This window comes from Adiantum capillus-veneris, chromosome 23, assembly GCF_014529385.1.
Source record: "Adiantum capillus-veneris isolate H3 chromosome 23, ASM1452938v2, whole genome shotgun sequence".
NCBI classification, from domain to species: domain Eukaryota; kingdom Viridiplantae; phylum Streptophyta; class Polypodiopsida; order Polypodiales; family Pteridaceae; genus Adiantum; species Adiantum capillus-veneris.
In genome coordinates this window covers 133,512,439-133,533,614 of record NC_140953.1, presented here as the reverse complement: position 1 = coordinate 133,533,614, position 21,176 = coordinate 133,512,439, and the positions used below count along the sequence as shown (strand labels likewise).

The 21,176-nt window shown below is 40.4% G+C and overlaps 1 pseudogene; it reads right to left on the bottom strand.

The window, feature by feature from the left end:
- Positions 1 to 18,204: 18,204 nt before the first annotated feature.
- Positions 18,205 to 18,741, bottom strand: LOC147428614 (uncharacterized; annotated as a pseudogene).
- Between the last annotated feature and the right edge of the window lie 2,435 nt (positions 18,742 to 21,176).

Genomic DNA, 21,176 nt, shown 5'->3' with positions numbered 1-21,176 from the left:
GACAATGGTGCTACAAAGCACATTACCTCACATCGTGAATTGTTCACCTCTCTTGAGTCTGTCCCTCATGGAAATTCAGTCACTTGTGCCAACAATGCCTCTTATCCTGTTTATGGAGTTAGAAAGATTGTGCTTACTGCTAAAAATGGCAGTTCTTTCACACTTGTTGATGCACTTTATGTACCTAGGATCAAGAAGAATATTTTGTCTGTATCCGCACTTGCTAGAATTGGACTTGTAGTCAAATTTGTGGATGACAAATGTACAATTCATGATCTCAGTTTTGGTGATAAAATTATTGCATCTAGCCTTTTGTGTCGTGGGCTGTATAAGCTCACTGTGTATGAAAAGTGTGGACAAAATTTTGCAAATGTAGTGGCAGATTCAAGAGTTGTTTTAGATGCAAAAGTGTGGCATGCACGTTTTGGGCATCTCAATTTTGCCCGTTTGCTACGTTTGCAGAAATCTGATATGGTTGCTTCTTTGCCGCCTCTTGAAGTACCTGTCAAACATGTGTGTGAAGGTTGTATTTTGGGTAAAATGCAGTGTTCTTAGTTTCCAAAGGATGGTTCAGTTAGGGCCACATGCAGGTTGCAGCTTGTGCATAGTGATGTTTGTGGGCCCATGCAAACTCCGTCCTTGGGCAATTACCTGTACTTTGTGACTTTCATTGATGATTACTCCAGGCATGCATGGGTATTTCTGCTTAAAGCAAAGTTCGAAGTTTTTACTTGCTTTAAACAATTTCTGGCTATGGTTGAAAATGTATCAAAATGTACTATGGGCACCCTCCATTCCGATCGAGGGGGGGAGTATATGTCTCATGAATTTCATGGATTTCTAGCTATTCGCGGGATAAAACACCAATGTACAGTGCCTTATACATCTCATCAAAATGGTGTTGCTGAGAGAAAAAATAGGTCACTTACGGAAATGGCACGATGTATGATCAAAAATCAAGCTTTGCCGATTTTTTTTTGGCTTGAGTCCATCATGTGTGCCACTTATGTACTTAATAGGCGTCCTACAAAAGCTTTGCAGTCTATTACTCCATATGAAGCATGGCATGATAGAAAGCCTTATATTGAGCACATGCGTGTTTTTTGATGTTTGGCATATGCTTTGGTGTCACAAACACAGCACAAAATATTGGATGATAAGGCTGTCAAATATATTTTTATCGGTTATAGTGTTAAAAGCAAAGGTTACAGGTTGTATCATCCGCAAACAAAGCATATTTTGGTTTCACGTGATGTAGTGTTTGTGGAAAATTCTGTATAGCCCTTGCTATCATGTACTAGAGACAATAATGTAAGTGCACAAGACATTTATGACACTTTGTGGCCTCTTTTCAATGGTGAAAGTTCGAATGTAAATTCCAATGAGGCAAATGTACAGCCTATGTTCAAAAAATTTTACAAATCATCCTATTACTGATGCAGATATACATGATGTACTTGATGAGGAAAGAACTAAAAATGAGCAGGCTAGAGGTATGCCAAAATGGCTGGTCCATACATTACGTGACAGTAAATTGGATACACCTTTGTCTAGTCGTACTTGTGCAGGCTCTAGCTATGCATCTTATGCATCAGATTGTTATGCTTTGGCTTTGTCTAGCTTACATGATGTTGAGGAACCTCTGTCTTTTGATGAAGCACAGAATTCAAAAAATTGGATGGCTGTCATGCAATCAGAATATGATGCACTTATAGAAAATGACACATGGACTTTATGTGATTTGCCTCTTGGAAAAAAGGCCATTGGTATGAAGTGGTTTACAAGTTGAAACGCAAGCTGGATGGTGAGATCAATCACCATAAGGTTTGACTTAATGCAAAGGGTTATGCACAGCAAAAAGGCATAGATTATGAAGAGACTTTTGCTCCCACTTGTCGTATGAGTATTGTGCATTTTCTATGTGAATTGGTAGCTCATTACGGTTGGGATGTACATCAATCAGACATTGTTACTAATTTCTTGAATGGTGACATATTTGAGGGTTTATGTAACACAACCTCGTGGCTTTGTCAAGAAAGGACAAGAGGAAAAAGTGGCAGATGTAAGAAGGCTTTGTATGGGTTGAAGCAATCTCCTCGTCCTTGGTATGAGAAAGTTGACACTCATTAGGTCAAACGAGGCTTTCGTAATAGTCCAACAGAAAGCACATTGTATGTCAAGCGTGAGGGCGATGTCCTTCTCATTGTTGTTCTTTATGTGGATGATTTGCTGATCATTGGTCCCAATGAGGTACATATTGTTGAATTTAAGGTTGATTTGAATGCTACTTTCAAGATAAAAGATTTTGGTTTGTTGCATCATTACTTGGGCATACAGTTTAAGTAGTGTGATGGTGGTATTGCCTTATGTCAGAAAAGTTACATAGAGACATTGCTATGTAATTTTGGACTTGAGGATTAAAAACCTATTGCCACACCCATGGAATTATGTTTGAAGTTGAGTATACATGATGTTGGCGATCATACTGATGTCACTCTTTACCAAATTTCTGTTGGTTGCCTCATTTATGTATGCAATACTAGACCAAATATTCAGTTTGCAGTCTCACACGTCAATAGATTTATGCATAGCCCAGGGTCTAAGCATTGGCAGACTGCCAAGAGGATTTTCCACTACCTTAGTGGCACTTTACATCTTGGCTTGTTTTATCCCAAGGGGGGATCATTGCCGCGAGACTTACATGCTTTTTCGGACTCAGATTGGGTTGGTTGTTTTGACACGCAAGTGTCCACATGTGGTTTTTGTTTCATGCTTGGCAATTCATGTATATCATGGTTGAGCAAGAAGCAACCTACGGTGGTCAGTTTGAGTTGTGAGGTTGAGTACAGGGCAATCTTCATAGCTACAGTTGAGTGTGTATGGCTCAGGCACCTTATGGATGATTTGGGTGTTGGACATGATACTGCCAACACTATCTACACTGACAGTCAGAGCGCATTGGCAGTTGCGAGGAACCTAGTTTTTTCATGCTCGCACAAAGCACATTGAGGTCCATTACCACTATGTCAGGGAGAGGCTCTCAGTAGGAGAGATCAGCTTGGCTTATGTGCCAACACAGGACAACCTTGCAGATCTTTTCACAAAGGCATTGTCTCGTGAAAAGTGAGAAGCTTTCCGCAAAGCTTTGGGCCTACTCCCCTTTGTGAACTGACCATGTCCTCAGGGCATGGCACTTCCCTTTACTCATGTGCCAGCTCTCATTCACCACATCACTCCAGGGGGGATTTGTTACCATATGCATGTGGTAGTGATGTGTGTGAACACACTAGGACCGTCGGGACATTTTTTTCGTGTTTAAGAGGTTTTTTCCCCCGTGCATTGTATATACGCCCATCATTCTATGTTACAGAATTGATATTTTATTATTTATTGCAGCTGACAGATGGAAAAGACTAGACCAAGCTAGACCTATGCAAATGAAAAAATATATATATTGTACATTTTATTATTGAAGTGCTCTTTTATGAGCTTTGGCCATTTATGACCGGCCGACCAGTTTGTACTCAATTTGACCATTCAAGAAATCTATAAATGAAATATGTGCAAGAGGGAAATGGTCGCTCTTGCACGGAGGGAGATTGTACCCAGTGCTTGTGTATTTCTTCTCTCTTCTCTTTCCTCCTCTCTCGTCGTGCGGGCGTAGCACTTCACTCTAGGAGGTGCCCCTGCACGTGCTCGCTTACTTTGTCTTGCTCTCTGCCTCTCTCATGTCAGTTTTGCTATGGCATTACGCGTACATGATTGTGTAGGTATGGAGATCTATTGATTTATTGTTTGTAGCGTGTTATTTTATGTATTTTACAGGGATGCCATGACTTCCGCTAGTAGCAGAGGTATCAAAGTGAAGGAAACGCTCCTCTCAATGCACACGTGATGGAGAAACATATATACAAAGATAAGTGCAAGTTATGACCTGAATTTGCATCATTTTTCTTCAGAAGTTCTTTCATGTTTCTCTTAATTACCCATCATATTTACTAATTATGCCTTGAATGCCGCAAAAGAATATAGGCATAAGATTAGTAGGTCAAATATGTCCATGTAATTAAAACTTAATTTGTTTAGAGATCATGCCTGTAAATCTTAGAGGCATACTTAGTGTTGATAGTGCTATTAGGAAGCCCACTATGGTAAGTTGATTATAGCAGGTAAGACGAGTTTGCCAAGAACAATTACACCTTGATTTTCTCGAAGGAGAAGATGAATTATATGATTTTTTTTTTCATATGAGAGGAACATCTACGTATAGTTACGTAGTAGAAAGAATAATCATAGAGAAGAGATCTTCTGCCTAAGGGTACTTCACAAGTGTAGGTGCCGTCAGCTCAAGCACTTGCACTAAGTGCAGTAGCTACATCCTTTGATGTTTTGACACAGTTTATGACATCCGTTGCCTAACGATGTTGGCCTATGCCCTCATGAAAGCCCTCCCTCATGACAATCCTCGCTCTTTCGACCAGCAGTCCAATATCCACAGTGCCTACTGCAACACTGTGTACAACCAGTCATCAACCCCAAGTGAGAGCCAAACACACTGTGTCTCCTCCATGGCCAAGGTCTTGAAGCTTTAGCCAGTGAGTTCGTCGATACTAGCTTATATTAGTACGCTAAGCTTGCGTATTACAAATAATTCTCTTGAAGTGGACAAGACATGGCCATTATGAGAATTATAGTTCGTGAGATTTTGGAATTTGAGTATTTTACTAAAGCAGGCTGCAGTTGGTGCATGCACCAAAGAAAACAGCAGAGGAACTCCTTACATGCTGCCTAGAACCCAAAAAAAAAAAGATATATACATATATATTAATAATAGCGGAAGGCGCCCACTTTTTACTGGCAAGGTGAGACAATCAGAGGCATTGCCGAGGGTAGGTTGCTTGAAGCTTCTACCTGAACCACCCCCCACCCATGGACTCTACAGAGGCTCTATTGCTAGCTCTCTCTCCCCCCCCCCCCCCCCCAACACCAATCCTCAACCAGCACACTGCTAGTTGCAAGACATTATCTCACTGCAACTTGAACTTTTTTTTAAGGCTGGTAAAACACGCTATGAATCTGTCTCTTTTTCGCTCTCTCCACCACCTCACAGAATTGCATCTCTCTCTCTCTCTCTCTCTCTCTCTCTCTCTCTCTCTCTCTCTCTCTCTCTCTCTCTCTCTCTCTCTCTCTCTCTCTCTCTCTCTCTCTCTCTCTCTCTCTCTCTCTCTCTCTCTCTCTCTCTCTCTCTCTGTCTCTCTCTCTCTCTCTCTCTCTCTCTCTCTCTCTCTCACCCATGCACTTGAGCCGTCATCGGCTAGCTCCCATTGCTGCTTGACTCTCTCTTTCTCTCATAGTTGCCCACACACATACACACACACACACACAGCCATGCGAGTTCTCGATATTTTTCTCTCTCCCTCTCGTAAGTTAACGGATTTCAACGATTGGCTGCGCCCACCACCCAACTGCCATGTAGTACCACCACCTTGCGGGTGGTGTCACATGACCACTCACAGGCTCATTCACTGTCTCTTTTGTGACTGACAGCCACATGCTCTCACAAATAAGAGCCACACAACCACACACACACACACACACACACACAAACTTAGTTGAACTCTAGAGCTTGGAATCCATTTTTGAGGAGGACCCGAAAATTTATGAAGCACGACGAGCAGCTATTTTTGGCAGTCTTTCGAGAGCTTCGAAGCTGCATACAGTTTTTCACAACAGTTTGACAAAGGTTGCAGGCACATCGAACCCCAAGTCTGCTGATACTAGTCAATCTATTTATTTATTGAAGTCCAGGCATACATGGACACGATCTTCAAAGAGAAACTCTAATTCGTGAAATCAATCCTCCAAGTGCACGGTCAGGAACCATTTGATTGGCCTAGTGAAAGCCTGAGTTAATGAAGCAATTTTCCTTGCTTTTCCTCAAACACAGAGAAGCTGCACTACTGCTTACGATGGCCAATATGTACATTGTCAACGCCATGATATATCTGTATGTAATAGGATTGGAAAATCCGATGAGCTTTGTGCCACAATTGACGTCTCTATAAGTTCTATAAAGAACTGGAAAGTCCAATATTGAGAGTTGTATTGCGTCTGATATCGATTGTCTACTTTTACTGACTTTTGGGTGGCAGTTTATATTAGTAGACATGTCTGAGTGCCACGTATGCGTTACTGGCACTGATTTGCCAATGGAAGGATGCCATGGTTAGCCTGCATTAACTATATCTTTTGGTGATTAATGTCCCTCATATGATTTTTATTTTATTTTATTTTATATTTTTACAAACAACCTCTTTGTCGCAATTTGGCTGCAAATCTGGCATCTTTGGTTCTTGCAACATTGGGTTGTGATTATATTGTGGATTGGTTCAAGCTTCATATTCTCAGGCTCAGACCCACTGGTCTTCACCATTTCAAAAAGCCGACAGCTTCATGTGAAAGAGCACACAATATCATGCCCTGTTGGATGTGAACTGCCATGCGCTTAGGTGGATCGTCCTCAGTGGAAAGAATATGAACCGCTTCAAAAAGGGTTTCTGTGTTGTGGTCAAAGAGAGCCAGTCAGCTCACTACCATCAAGAATATCGCATCCCACTTTCTCTCTCTTTTTGTCTTCCCTAGTACAATCACTTACAGTGGTGGGCAGTGAGGATGATGATAATGGTTTACACTGATAATTCTAGATTTTTAGTTTCAATCTTTTGCTTTACTTAATTTTATTTTTGTACCAAGCATTGGTTTAGATCCTCAATGATTGTATTAGTTTGGTCTCATGCCTTTTTGAAGACGGTTAATATAACATTTCATTTCATTTTTCTCTCTCTTTCCCCCCCTCAACTTCGCAACAGAACACCCTCCCACTCACCATGCCGCTATCAGTGGGCTACAGTGAAGTCTAGGCTGTCGCAATTTTGTGTGACTATTGCTCATTGCAACACTTCTTCCTCCGAGTCAGACGCAAGCGACAACATCTAGTGGATTCTTGTTGTTGTTTCTTTGATGTATTTTTGTGAGCTAGGAACCGTTTCTTCTTAGGCGCTTGTGGTATCCCGGGCAGTTTGTCTAAAATATGCAGTGTACCTCCGTTTGACTTCAGCTATAGAAATTCCTCAGGTTCTCGCTTCCAAGAAGATCATAGATATGGTGGTAGTTAAAGAAATATTAGTCACATTTAAAAGATGCTTTTAGATATGCCTAGCGATCATTTGGGAACAGCTCCATACTTTGTCAATAAGTCCTTCAATCTCACTGGCCTGAATACTATCACTACCTCTATCAAAACATGATTGATGTGAGAATCTGTTTCTTACTTTAGCAACCTCATCATTCATGTCAGTAAAAGTTGGTAACTCCTTTACATTATGCTAAGTTAACATTCTATTTTGACCAAATATCCAAGCATTCCTGCTTCACAACACGCCTACTGTAAACTTGTGATGTGACCACTTTTTGTAACTTGTATGCTGATGACACTACATGCTCTTTCTGTGATTTATTTCATCAATTGACGTATAAAAAGTCATGGCCTCATCTGTAGGGCTTAAAATTTGTTTCACTTATCACATTGTGAAGATTTTCTTGATTTTGTCCTCTTCAAACAGCTCCGTGTTATATTTTTGCTGTTCATTCCACTAGACTAGTCAATACCATCACCTTTCTTAGGTTTACCACAAGTTTAAGGAAATTCCAGTCTCCATCTTGATTGCACTTCACAAAATGATCTTGATAATGTTGTTCATTTTTAATTTTTATTTTTCCTAACTAGTTTATTGTCTAAGATTCCCAAAAATTGATACAGACCATCATATAACGCAGCTAGATAAGACATTTCCTTACTTTATTTTGCAAACTTATTTTCCAAACTTCACTGATAATATACTCACCATGTTCTCTCAGATTTTTCAATACCTACCTTCCTGGCTAATCAATCAAATATCTTAATTAATCTATATCTTACTACTTTTACTAGTTGATGATACTACCACTATCATACAAAATTGTGCCAAAATACTTAATGTGTTTGCTCATACCATTCAAAGAGACAACACAGCTCTCTCGACACGCATACGTAGATACCCATTCAATATCCTGTTGGTATGTACAACAAATACATTAGTGTTCTTTTCATATTTCGTTTGTCTAATTGTCTTCTAAGCTGGCTACTCACACACTATTATGGCCCTGGTTTCCTGTTGATTTAAAGGATTTTTGATTAAGATCATTTGTCATTAAGTTATACAACTACTCATGTGAGCTAAGGTGCTCTGGGATAGTGAACAATGGTTTGTAAGTACCCTCCTACACATGTGCTCAATGTTATATTCTTTATGCCTAGCCTAGTCCACTGGTCATGGACAAACAGATTTGTTGATCTAGGCAGTGTGTAGATACTCATCTTGGTGCAGATCCTCCGATTTAGGCAGCACATTGATAAACTGCAATTTCTTGATTTTTGAACACTATCAAATGCAGATTCATCGATTTAGACAGCATTAGTGCAGATTCATTGATTTAGGCAGCACGCCTTATTGGTGTAGACTCGTCGGTTGAGGCAACATCGATCACAAAATCATGATGCAGTGGCTGGCCACCACTGCAACTGGTATGATTTTGTTACCCGGGTATACAAAATGAAGGATATTTGGATTTGGATTCGGATTTATGTTGAGAGATATTTGCATTTGGATTTGGAAAAGGTATATGATGATTTTTTGTCGCAGTTGTATTTATGGAATTGAACTTGATACTGATGAGAATTGATTATTGAATGATGAGTGTGACCAATGATATCTTGATTCATCAGGATAGGACATATAATGCTTATTCTAGTGGTATGGGACACTAGAATAGGTAATATGTGGATGACTGCAGGCATAAGCAATGTTGTTTAATTTTATGGATTTTTATTTTACTATTTGATACAAATTTCTAATCATTGTTTTTTGACAAGTATTGTCTGTAGATTTTTATCTTCACAACTGAGAACAGTTGCTTTCGAACGAAGAGGTATGTAATAGAATTGATATTTTATTATTTATTGCAGCTGATAGGTGGAAAAGACTAGACCGTGCTAGATTTATATGAATAAGAAAATATATATATTGTACATTTTATTATTCAAGTGCTCTTTTATGAGCTTTGGCCATTTATGATCGGCCGACCAATTTGTACTTAATTTGACCATTCAAGAAATCTATAAATGAAATATGTGCAAGAGGGAAATGGTCACTCTTGCACGGGGGGAGATTGTACCCAGTGCTTGTGTGTTTCTTCTCTCCTCTCCTTCCTCCTCTCTCACCGTGTCGGCGTAGCACTCCACTCTAGGAGGTGCATCTGCACGTGCTTGCTTACTCTGTCTTGCTCTCTACATCTCTCATGTCAGTTTTGCTATGGCGTTTACGTGTACACAATTGTGCAGGTATGGAGATCTATTGATTTATTGTCTGTAGCATGTTATTTTATGTATTTTGCAGGGACACCATGACTTCCGTTAGTAGCATTAAGTTGGACTCACTTTTGGGCCTTTCAGTTCTAGAGAGAGAGTGACACTCGACCAATGAGGAAGAGGCTTACGTTACATTGAGAATCGACATTTTGGAGCCATACTCTTTAAGAAAAACGGAGAAATATTATTTTTTTCATCAAATTACACAATTTCACGCTTTCAAGGCATAAATGCGATAAGCCATACTAACCCTATACCAACGAATTTCAGAACTTTCATTGAAGACTCTAGTATCTATGTTCCGACCCAAATATTACTTTGAGCATCTCTACTTCCCTCTCAAAACTTTCTTTCCTTTTTCATATTTGCGCTAACTTTTCTGTGTATTCTAGTGCACATCATGACTACTTCCCGAAGGCCTAGCACTACCATTGACTCTGTTAGCATTTTTAACAGTTATACTACAGATGATCAAGCATGGATACCATCTCAAATAACTATCGGAAGTTGGGAACTACTGCAAACTATGAGGAGGAAGAGCAGGCAACGCAATGATTTTGTGGAGGCTTTCAAGGGACAAGTTAAAGAGTTTTAAGTGTGTGCACAAAGAAAGTGGGTGAAGGAGGTCCTTATACAACATGCTTCCGAGAATGCAGACTTAAGGTTGCAAACAACTCCTCCAAGTTTTCCACGGCATCGACCCAACTGTAAGTTATTTTGTGCATGATTATATTCAAAGGTTAAGTGGTGGATATCATTTTTGGTATGTATCAAATATTGATCCATCGAATAGGACGGACTGGAAACTAGTTGAGAGCATAGCTGGGATTTTTGATGCTTACCATGCATTTATTGGTGAGCAAATGTACCGAGTAAGACAACACAAGGAACTTGCAGATAATACATTATTCTTTTATGATATGTCATATTTGGAATCGAGAACTTCCTTTGATTGGGGTCATGTAGCTCCTTTGCCACTTCCATCCTTTGACAACAAGGATTGGTCTTTGCCAGCTTCGCAAACTAGTGAAAGCTTTAGGAATAGGTTGTTTCAAGATATACAAAAGTCCCTCAAGTATTCAATTGCCACAAAAATAGTTTGGCTTGCACTATTTATGCCTCTTGAAGTATTTGTCGATTTCTTCTTTGATGATCAAATAAGAACTACCGCAACAATGTTCATTTGCAAGTCTGAGAGCTGTTTGGACTTTTTAGATGATAATTGGGATAGGAAACAGTCACAGGGAAAAATTTATATTTTACAAAAGAAGTCCATAATATTCAAGTTTATTATAAGCTCTCAAAATTTCCTAGCATCATTTTACTATTTTAGATATCATCTTCTGAGTGGGCAGCTTATTCCACTCGACCAAGATACGGAGTCTAGCCCTGAGAAAAAACCTTTATCAATGAAGCTCTACTTTTGAGACAGCCTACTTATTGTGATGGAGACAATGTCAAGCACAACTCTTGCACAGCTCAGAGTAGATCTTACATGTGAAGAACTTCCACTTTTGCCGAAATTGTGTGCATTCAATCTCAACAATAGAAAGGTGCTTACTAAATGGATGAATTTTGATTGTCTTTAATACATTGAGACATAGAATGTAACTCTTTCTTCTTCTTAGATTCCAAGACACAACATTGTGCAAGGAGTCCCTCTCAAATACACTTCACCTAATTGCTTCCACCGAAAGCTAGGTCACATACATTGTGCACGCAATGAGCTTTGATGCCATGCAAACCATGATGTACTCTTCAAAATGGCTAATACAGAGACATTTTGTGCCACTCAACTAATGTTTAAAAATGTAGACTTTTCATTGTCTCAAAAATTTACAAATTGTGTTGTTTTTGTCAAGATGTATACAAACAAAGGTAGTTATTGCTCCCTTCCCCTGCTATTGCTCCTTTGTCCTCTCCCTCGGTTGGTGCCAGTGGTCCCCTACCCTCTCCCCTAGTTGTTGCCACTGCTCCCCCTATTCTCTTCCCCGGTTGCTGCTTCTTCTCCCTCGGGGGACGCTGGTCTTGGGCATCCTTTCGCATCGTTCAAAATCATGGGCCTCTTCCATGGATTCCCATGCATCTTGCACCTGTGAAGCTTCCCTCTGTTATTTCTCTTACCGCTAACGTGTAGCCCATTCCTCTACTTCTACATCATCTACATAATATTGATTGATTGCTTCTTGCATATTTCGAACCTCCTCTTGAGTCTACTAGTAGCACTGTGTCATTTCGCCAATGCGAGTCTGTTCGAACTCCTCAGCTCTCGCGCTATCCTCTCTTGAATATCTATTTACCGAGATTTTAATATGCTGGATGGACATTACAGAAAAAAGTCACACAACATTGGGGGTGTAGTTATGCATTTGGCCAAACAAATGCTCCGGGTACATTCAACCGCATGATGGATAGGATTTTCAGAGAGTATTGATCATTTGTGGGCACTTTCTTTGACGACATCATTGTCTTCTCCAAGAGTGAAGTAGAGCACAGACACCAGCTGTTACAAGTTTTCTAGGCACTGCGACAACATAAACTAGTTGTTAATGCAAAAAGGAGCAAGTTTTTCTTGCGAGAGACACTTTTTGGGACACATCATCTCAACAGAAGGTGTAAAAATGGACCCGGCCAAAGTTAAGACCATTTGTGATTGGCCCAATTTGAAGAATGTTCATGACATTCGAAGCTTTCTGGGCTTGTGCTCACATCATCGGCAATTCATTTGAAAATTTGCAGAGATAGCTTCTCCTTTGTATGTGCTGACTCAGAAAGGGGTTCCCTTTATTTGAAAGCTGTCACAGATTGCAGTCTTTCAAACTTTCAAGAAAGAGTTGACAACGTGACCAGTTTTGGCCTTGCAAGACTTTTCAAAAGCCCTTTGAAGTTTATTGTGATGCATGTGGTAGCAGTTTGAGAGCAGGATGTTTTCACGTCCTGAACGGGCTACATAGATTTATGAGAAAGAGCTTTTGGCAGTTATCCCTGCTTTTACACAATGGAGACATTTCTACTCATGGACAATTTGATTGTCTTCATAGGTCATCAGTGTTCACACTACTTTTTGTATCAGAAGCAGCTTTGAGAAAAGCAAATGAGGTGCACTAGCATGGGTCCAAAATATTCCACCAACGTCAATCATGGACTTAAACATATTTGCTCAAGGACTTGTAGCTACTTGTTCCAAAACGGGGATCAAACATAATACAGTAGCTCAAATCTATAGCTTCAAACAGAAACAAGGTGAGTCTGTTAGGGATTGTGCAACTAAAATGAAGAAATACATTGCAAGATGCCCAGAACTAGAGATACCTACATAAGAGAGATTAGTAGATTGTTTCTAGAGAGACTGCTAAACAAAGAACTTCATGCTATATTGTATAACAAGAAACATATGACCCTAGAAGAGTGTGTGTCAAATGCTATTGACTTAGGAGACAATTGTGATATTTTCAATGAAGAAGTTGTTCCTAAGGATAACCAAAGCAAGAAAACAACATCCACCAAACCAGCTCAAGTAGGAACGGTTGTTGCAGCACCGCTTATAGCCATAGAAGATTTTCTCAAAAGGATGAATGCAGTGATTAAATAACATGATGAATAACATGCAAAAAACACCTATGAGGGAACCAAGGCAAGGGATACCTCAAGAGGGACAACGAATTAGACCACAAAAATGGTGTGCAATCAAGGGAAAATGGACCAATCATGAGACCAATGAGTGCTATTATCGACCAAAGTATGATGGGAACAAATCGTCCATATTTAGGGACAGAAGAATTTAGTGGCAAATCCGTTGTCTTGCAAGACCTTGGTTTTAGCTATTTTCGCAATTGATCATAGAAGCTTCGAGGATATGGTAGATCAATACGCCACAGATCCTGATTTTGCAGACATTTTTAACCGGTTGCAGAATGGGGATACAGTTGCGGGCTATTCCATACGGGATTTCTATTTGATGCGGAAAACGATGTTGTGTTACACAGCCTTTGAAGAAAAAGGTTTTGACAAAGTCCCATTGTCCACCTTTTTTGGGCCAACGCGGCATAGATACCACCTTGAAGGGTGTTGAGCGTTACTTCTACTGGCCGAGGCTCAAAAAGGATGTGGACGAGTTCGTCTGTAGTTGTTTTTATATGCCAAAAGGTCAATTTTGACATGCATAAGGCACCAGGAGTCCTGCAACCTTTGCCCATACCCTCCCGTCCTTGGGAAAGCATTGCCATGGATCTTACTTTTGATCTTCCCAAGACTCAAAGTGGGCATGATGGCCTTTAGATAGTCATCCGATAAATGGGCTCACTTCATTCTGATAAAGAAGACAATTACACCCAATTGTTTGGCAAAATTGTTTCTCACAGATTTTCCAATTACACGGCATGCTTGAGTCCATTATTTTGGACAAAGATCCCTAGATTACTAGTTTGTTTTGGAGGGAAATCTGGGATAGAATTCACATGCAACTACAATTCTCGTCCTTGTTCCACCCGCAGACAGATGGGCAATTTGAGATAGTCAATTCAGTAGTTTTGAATTTGTTGAAGTCCTATACAGCCTTGACATCGTCGTCCTCGAGAATATCGTCAATGTAGATCTGTATCTTGACAATGATATCTTCGTCATTGTCATTGCAGATCCCTATCTTGACGATGACACCTTTGCTATCATCATTGCAGTCCCGGACTTGACAACGATACCATCATCATCATCATCACAGTCACCATCGTCATCGTCGTCGACATAGACTAACAGTCCCGTCGTCGCCATCACCGTCTTTATGACCTAGAACCGTCTTAGACACACAATTGTTGTTGACTTCACTGTCGTCGACAAAGACCCTTAGTACCTCAACGTCGACTTCATCGTCTTTGACATAGACCTCATCGTCAACCTCCCCGTCTTTGACATAGAACCCGCAATACCCATTGTCGACATCATTGTCTTCAAAATAGAACCCCAGTACCCCTTTAGTGCCTCAGTACATACCCAGTACCCAACATCAGTAGTGTGAGTATCATATTTACCCGGAATGCGGAACGAGAACGACGACGGGCCTCCCTGCGGAATGAGGGAACGGGAAGGGGTCCGTAACAAGAACGGCATGAAACAGGAGGCTAAAAAAACACCCAAATAATGCTCTTTTTAGTGTTATGTGTTTGAATACAAGTAGTACAAGAGTCCTTTGACTCTAATACCCACAAAAAACATGATTCAAAGACCATTCAACCTTATTATGACTTGATTGGGATGTGCAGCGCCGCGGCCATGGATGATGGTACATACACAACATTGAACAAACACAATGCCCAAAACACAATAACACATGTAATTACAGATTAGAGATCTCAAATAATTGCAAGAGTATAAGTCAAAGATAACACTTTTCACTTAATTCTGGCTAACAAGGCCCACCAAGGCGCTACAAAAAACCCAAAGGTGACATACACCATAATAAGACTACAAGGGGGCCAAAGTTTAGACCAGTGACCACAATACCAAAAGACTAAAGGTGACAAATACCATAATGATGCTAGTAGCTACAAATGTCAAAGAGGGCAAGGCTGAAGAAGCCATACAAAAAGTTAAGAATAATGGAAATCCTAAAGTTGCACCTCTTGAGCCTCAAGACTCAAGACTCAAGAGCCACTAGCCTGAGAAGCTTCCCATTTTGTAGTAGTCGACTGTAGCCTGTACATCATGCACATCCTCCCATTCCTCATCATTGAGCTCTAGGCCCGGGTTGACCTCAGCCATGGATGAGTACCTGGTTTCGGTGGCTTTGCATCTCCACTACCTGAGGAGACTCTTGCTCCATCTCCCACTGTGTAAAAGGATCTGTCTTTTTACTTACACTCTTGCAAATCATTTTCAAATTTGTGCTGACAAAGACAAGATCATTTGCCTTCTCCACTCCAAGCCAATTCCTCTTCTTGGAAGCAATGTGGCTAAAGGTACTCCACAATTTCTCCAAGCATGAGGTACTGAGGCGGTCCGGGGCGGGCAACAAGAAGAGCAACCTCTAGACACCCTTCAAGGCTCCCGTGCTGCTCAATGGGGCTGGGGCACAACACAACACAAACCAAAACAACAAACCCACATCCAAATCCCAACTACACAAGGGGCACCACCTAGTTTAAGAGCGAACTAGGACGCAAAAGAGGAGAATCGTTAGAGCAACCCACAAACAAGCAAGGAATTGACAATATCCCTAACACCAATGGAACACTCTCACACGCTAAAACACGAGAGAGAGAGAGAGAGAGAGAGAGAGAGAGAGAGAGAGAGAGAGAGAGAGAGAGAGAGAGAGAGAGAGAGAGAGAGAGAGAGAGAGTGCTCGGGCTGCTTTGAAACGTATCGGCAATGATCAAGCAAACACAACTATATATTTAAGAAAGAGAGAGAAAGGGGGAGGGGGTGCTTGTTGCATTAATACCTTCTTACAAATCTGTCATGACAAATCAAAGTGAGATTAGTATTTGTTCAACATATCTTGCGTAAATTTCACCACAACACATCACAAGAAAAGCCACCCCAATCACTGTCTTAAGGCCAGGGGAGTCCTCTCCACCCTGTCGCCCTCTTACAGTATGTGGGATTTATGGCTAGATTGATGAAAACACCAGAGACAAGCTATCAAGAACTTAACAAAAAACACCAAGACACTTACGCATCATTGTTGTCCATTACTTCACGTTGGAAGGGAGACAAAGTATCCAAGCTTAGTCCAAATCCACCCTCCTTGATTCAGCAAATGTTGGGCTTACACTAGTAGGAGAAATGATAGATTTCCTACTCTCAATTGAATGATCACTCTCTCTCTTACAATGGCATAGAGTTCCCTTGCTAATCCCCTATTACAACACATGCACATGCATAAGACAATGAGCTTCCACTCAAGAGCTCCTTCTAGAGAGGTTGAGCTTGGCTTCTCTAGCTATAGCATAGTGCTCTTGCTTATGGCTCCCCCCTTTTTGTGCTAGCTACACCCTCCTTTTATAGAAATTTTGAAGGCTAGGGTTACTCCTCTAACCATGGTTGGGTTAGATTTTCAGCAATTTATCTAATTTCTTTTGCTTGGAATTATCAAGAAGTTGGTGGGGAAAGAGAGAGGAGAGAAATGGAGGTGATAGGACTTTTCATAGTGGGTTAGTGTTAGTAGAGTTAGTATTAATTTACAAATGGAATTGGATATTTACAATGGGAGTATCCATGTAGGATACAAATAAGGAAGAAAAACTCTTAAGAGGTAAGAAAATGTGGATTTCTTACAAGGTTGATGCTCCAAGTGTCTTGAGTAGGGCCAATTTTGACGCTTGTTGACGGTCCACTAGCTTTGACGGTACATTTTTTCTCCACTCTTGACCTTCTTTGAGAGACAAGGTAATAGAAGCTGAGTAATCAACCACCATGATGCTGTCTTTTAAGAGAAGAGGCTGAATTTTGTGGTTTTTTTGATAGATATGGGTAAATTGGAGGAGGAAAAATGAGACTAGGTGGTCAATTTTGGAATGGAATTGTGTGTGGGAGTATGAGTTCACCATGGTTTCTCTTATTCTTCAAGGTTGAGGAGAAGGTGAGTATGGTGCAGAGAGGAGTGGTGAGAGAGGTGGGGATGATGAGTAGAGAAGTGTGTGTGAAAGAGGAAAATGATAAAGTGGAAGAGAGAGTGTGGCTGCATAGCATGGGAAAACTGGGGTCCACTAATAAAATCATAGCTCATAGGTCGTAGCTCAAAAAAATATGAAAAAATTTGAGGCAAAAGTTCAGCCCACGAGCTACAACTTTTGTTTGTATCACCTTTTCAAATTCGGAGAGCAATTGAACTTTAAAAATTCAGCAAAACCGACCGTTTTTTTCCACTGCACAAGGTCCTTGTGGGGTCCTTCTTTGGATGATTCTTTTGAATACCTCCAAGAGTGAGCCCTCCATAGTGCATGTATGCATGCCACCTACCCTTGACCTTATTTGGTAGGTCTATAATTGAAGATATTGTTGAGATTATGATATAAGTGAATAGTACAACTAAGAAAATCAAATATTGAGGGGTCTAAAAAATATGTACATGTCAAATATAAATAATATAAGTGGAAAAAAATATAAAGGGGTCAAAAGAAATCTCTCTCATTATGAGGCTACCATAAAAAGATAAATATTTTTGGTGTTCTAATTTTTTAGAAAAAAAAACAAAATAGATGTAGGAAGGGAAAAATCACAATATTGAAAAAATATACACATAAATAAAACTAGTTTTTTTGGATTTTTGTTGGGATGGAGTTACACCAAATATAAGAGAAGCTTACATGAAAATATTTCTATATGGAATAAAGAGTATGAAAAATGGTAAGAAAATTGTGGTAATGGTGAGGCAATGTACAGAGCATAAATAACACACACCTAGGTAGAAATATTTAAATAAATACCAAAATAATTATGAAAAAATCTTTTATTTAGGCCCTATATACAAAGAAATATTTACATACGCATGGGCCATAATATACTTATATTTTTTATTTTTATTTTTATTTTTTTGGCTCAACTAGCCCAATGACTAGCTAATTGAGGGTTTTTTAAGAAGATATGGGAAAAGTCCCGTGACTCACGCACGCCTATGTACAGTGAAATGGTAGGGATAGCCACAGTGTTTGGGTGATTTTGGTAGGGTGAGGTAACTCACTGTGGCAATTACAAAGAGCCGAAAAAACGGCTATCATTAGCCCTCCCCCTGGATGATGGTATATTCATGTACCATCATAGAGCATCTTTTCCAAAGAGAGTGCTTCAGAGTCCTTGACGATATTTTTATTGTTTGGCCCCTCAGAATTTTGGCTAGAGTTACACTCATGCTTCATGTAACAATACTTACATGAGACAGTGGCCTTTTGACAGATCTTTGGTAGATCCTTTGGTAGAAGGCGACTCAAATAGGGCTTCAAGCGATACCCGTTTACTTTTCTGGAGTGCTTTTTACCATTCAAGTTCATAAGCTGACAGTAACTTGAATTGAAAGCCTTCTTGACTATGTATGGCCCCTGCCATCTTGTTTCAAATTTGGCATCAAAACGATTATCGAGTCGATTGTCATACCTTAGCACAAGATCTCCTTCATTAATGCCTTTGTCCTTCAGTTTCTTGTCAAGCTTCTCCTTTGTCTGTGTGGCTTTCCTCTTATAGCACTCGTATGCTGCTTATCTTTTCCACTCAAGCTCAGCTAAGGTAAGAAGTCGATCCATCCATGCTTCTTGATCATCTTGTGCTGATTTGCCATGAAGTCGCATTGTTGGAATGTTTAGCTCAATTGGCTGTAAAGCCTCTTGAACATAGACCAAGTGAAATGGTGTGAACTCCGTGGCTTCCCTATATGTCGTTCGATACGCCCACAAGGCACCATCCAAGAAGTCATCCCACAACTTTGTCTTGTTTTTCACCATCTTTCTAATGATGCCTGCAATGACACCATTAGCTTTTTCTACCAAACCATTTGATTGGGGATAGTAGGGTGTACTGTGACGATGTAGAATGTGAAGTCTTCACAGACTTCTGTGAGCAATCCCTTTCTAAACCCTGGACCATTATCTGAAACAATCTCCAAAGGTGTGCCAAATCTACAACAAATGTGAGTGTAGACGAATTTGCTCACTGTCTTCTCATTTACCTTTGCCACACTTTGTGCTTCCACCCACCTTGTCATATAGTCTACAGCCACTAGAATGTAGAGTTTACCATTTTTTGTCCTAGGCAGAGGACCCATAGCATCAATGCCCCACTTTTCAAAGGGTCCATTTGCAAGCACGATTTGCCTTGGACCATAAACCAATCTTCTATTCCCATTTACCTGACAATTGTGACAACTTTTACACCAATGTTGGACATCCACATGCAGACTTGGCCAAACATACCCCGCAAGCAAAATCTTCTTCACAGTTAATTCTTGGGCAAAATGACCACCACATGCTTCTTCATGAAAACCTTTTAGAATGGCTGGAATTTCCTCAATAGTTGGTACTCTTCTGCACACTTGATCCTTCCCTCTTTGATAGAGGGAGCCTTCTAGGAAGAGATATGCGCTTGCCTTCTTCATGAGTCTCCTCTTCTGAGCCTTCGTGAAGTCTTGTGGAAACTCACCCTCCAAAATGTAGCCAATAATGGGAGCCAATGACTCCAATCCCTGGTATCTCGGTTTCTTGACAGCTGCTGCCACCATGATGACTTGCACTTCTCTCTCAACACATGTAACTGCTTGTTGTGCAAGTAAATCGGCATCTTCATTTTGTTTCCTTGGAATATGATATAGTTGCACTTCTTCAAACTGATTAAATATCTTACGAATGGCATGAACTTTTGTCCTTAAGCTTTCATTCTTGCATGCCCAAATGCCTAAAATCTGTTTAACAATGAGAAGTGCATCTCCCTTTACCATGAGACGTTTTATCCCTTGGCCAATGCACATCTTCAAACCATGAAGTAGTGTGTCGTATTCTGCTTCATTGTTGCTAGTTGAACCTGGTAGATTGACCTTCTCTTTCATGACCACCTCTCCACTTGGGTTGAGCAACACTAGCCCTCCCCCTGCTTTCCCTGTGGCTCGTCGAAAGCTCCATCAAAGAACAAGGTAAAAGCATTGGGAATACTTTTTGGTGGTGGTAATGGTAGGGTCTTTACTTCAGGCACCTTAATCTCCTTTTCATGCACCCTATAAGTGAGAATCCCTGCCAATTGTGCACGCACACTATCTTCTACCTTGAAAGAGTATTGAAACTCTTGCAACTCCATAATCCACTTTGAGATCCTAGTACTAAGATTCATTTGAGATGACACCCAAGGGAACAAATTCTCTGCGGTGAGAATTACAAAAGGTTTTGGGAGCAAGTAGGATCTAAACTTCCTTATCGCAAACATGAGAGAAAGCATCATGAGTTCTGCCTCCGTGTAGCCTCTCTCCAAAGCATTCATGACCCTACTAGAAAAGTAGATGGGTCGCATCCTGGTACTGTAGGGATCTTGTTGTAGCAAAACTGCACCAATTGTTTCCCTTCCAACACTAGAGCTAACAAAGAATGTGTACTCCCAACAAGGAGGCATGAGTGTTGGTAGATCTGACAAAATGGCTTTAATGTTACAAAAGTACTCTTCAAGCTCATCAGACCATGCAAATTCTACTTGTTGTGTCAACTTTTGCAAAGGGTGCAGTAACTCCGAGGCTAAGTGAATGAAGCGTGACATATACTTCACCTTTTGAATGAATGAGATGACCTCCTTAAGACTCTTGGGTGATGGTAGCTCAATAAGAGCCTTTGCCTTTGAAGGATCCACTTCAATGCCATTGTAAGAAACTTTATGACCAAGCAAGATTACTTCATCCTCACCTATATGGCACTTGTCGGGGTTGAGTTGACCTCCCATGTCGTAGAGCTTCTTTAAACCTTCTTCTACCCTTTGTAGATGCAATGATTTTGAGCTATAAATGCAAAAATCATCAATAAAAACCCTAATGGACTTTCCAAAGAATGCTTGAAACACCATGTTCATGAAGAGTTGGAAAGTTGCAGGAGCATTTGTCAGGCCAAATGGCATGACTCTAAAAGCATAACAACCCCAAGGAGTGATAAAGGTTGTTTTCAATTCATCCTCCAATGCGATACCTATTTGAAAGTAACCCGAGTAGCCATCACACACAGTGTACTTCTCATGACCAGCTACTTCATTTAGTATC